The sequence below is a fragment of the Gaeumannomyces tritici genome (assembly GCF_000145635.1).
Source record: "Gaeumannomyces tritici R3-111a-1 unplaced genomic scaffold supercont2.7, whole genome shotgun sequence".
NCBI lineage: Eukaryota > Fungi > Ascomycota > Sordariomycetes > Magnaporthales > Magnaporthaceae > Gaeumannomyces > Gaeumannomyces tritici.
Genome location: NW_008804551.1, coordinates 834 through 2,482, shown reverse-complemented (window position 1 = coordinate 2,482; position 1,649 = coordinate 834). Strand labels below are relative to the sequence as shown.

At 35.2% G+C, this 1,649-nt stretch overlaps 1 pseudogene across 1 annotated transcript; it reads right to left on the bottom strand.

Moving 5' to 3' along the window:
- Window positions 1–269: 269 nt before the first annotated feature.
- GGTG_20225 lies at window positions 270–341 on the bottom strand (annotated as a pseudogene). The gene has a single exon. The product of its transcript is annotated as a tRNA-OTHER (tRNA).
- Between the last annotated feature and the right edge of the window lie 1,308 nt (window positions 342–1,649).

Sequence of the window (1,649 nt, the reverse complement as noted above, 5' to 3'; positions counted from 1 at the left end):
GTGCATTCGTTGGGGGTAAGGTTAGGCCTTTCCAAAAGCCTTTTCGTTACCTTTTTTTTGGCTTAACCTTTTGCATTTTGGGCTTTCGAAATGGTGCGAAAAGGGTTGGGAAAGGTTGGGGTTGGAAGGGTTGGAATTGGATTAATTGTTGGAATTATTAATTAATTGTGCGTAGGTAAAAGTTAATTCGGGCGAAGCCCGTTAACGGGGCGGCCCTTTTCTTTTTCCGGCCCAGCAGGGCGGGCGGCTAAAGAACAAAAAGTCCTTTGTGGTTTCGACGGGATTCGAACCCGTGGTTTTGGCGGGACCGGCCTGGTGCAGAGCCATTGCACCACGAGGCCTGCATGTTTTTATTTATTTATTTATTTATACGCTATTTTATTTATAAAAAAAACTTTAATGCTATTATTATATGTTGCGTAAGGGAAACTTTTGGGTATGGCTTAAAAAGGAAAACCTTGCGCTTGCGCGCCGGTGCTGGCTTAGTGTTAAACCGTTGGCGCCGTTTATTGTATTCCGTTTAATTGTTAATAAATGCTCCGGTAAAAAAAGGGTTTCGTACTTTTCGGCCAAAAAAGGTTAAAAAGTAAAAATATAATATTAATATATAAAAAATTTAAAAAAAATATATAAAAAATGTAATTTTGTAAAAACGTTATTGCTTTGGAATAATTCCGGCGCTTATTGCGTATGGACGGTAATTTAGCTAGCCGGGTTATTGCATAAAGCCGGCGCGTTGCGTTTTTAACTTTGCGTTATGCTTTTAAATATGGTTAATTTTTGGTTTGGTATAGCGGGTTTTATATTGTTATTCCGCTTTTTCCCCGTTAATTTGCCCCAAATGGTTTGGTAATAATAACCGTTTTTATTAACATTTTTGTTTGTATTTTTATTGGGTAAATATTTAATTGTATTTATTAAAGTAACAATGTTTCCGTATATAATTATCCGGGTGCATATAATTTTATTGGAATTGGTAATTGCGTTTTAAAAAGTAATTGTGCTTTTTGCTTTCGGCGGGGTAGCGCTAAAAAGGTTTAAAAAGGTTTTTGCCTTTTTGTTCCCTTTTTTTAATTACGTTTATTTTTTTTCTTTTTTTGCTAGCCTTTTTTTTGCTAGCCCTTTTTTTTTAGCGCCGCAACGATCCTTTTTAATTATTACAACCTTTCCCGTTTTGCTTTTGCTTTATTGCGCGCCTTTTAATTTATTTTTTACCTTTGTAAATTTGCTTAATTTCGTTGCGCTTAATTTATTTTGGTTGCCGTTATGCTTGCTTTTTTCTTTTAAAAAAAAGGCTAAAGTTAAAGCCAATTTTACCAAGCGTAATAGCCACGGCGTTAACGGCGTTTGTAATGGTTGAAGTAGCAAAGGGTTTCCGTTTGGTCCTTTTCGTTTTATTGCTTTTGGTTTTGCAATTTTTCCTTTTCCCGATTTTATTATTGCTTTACCCCGTTTCGCTTTCCGTCCTTTTTTATTGGTTATACCCGTTAATAACAATTTTTTAACAATAATAGCAACGGTAATAACGATGCGCTAATTAACGTTAATTACGTTATTGGTTTTCCTTTTGCTTTTTCGTTTTCGTTTTGTGCTTGTTTTTATTTTAACCGCGTTGCGTATTTAGCAATACAAATTTATAACCTGCAAAG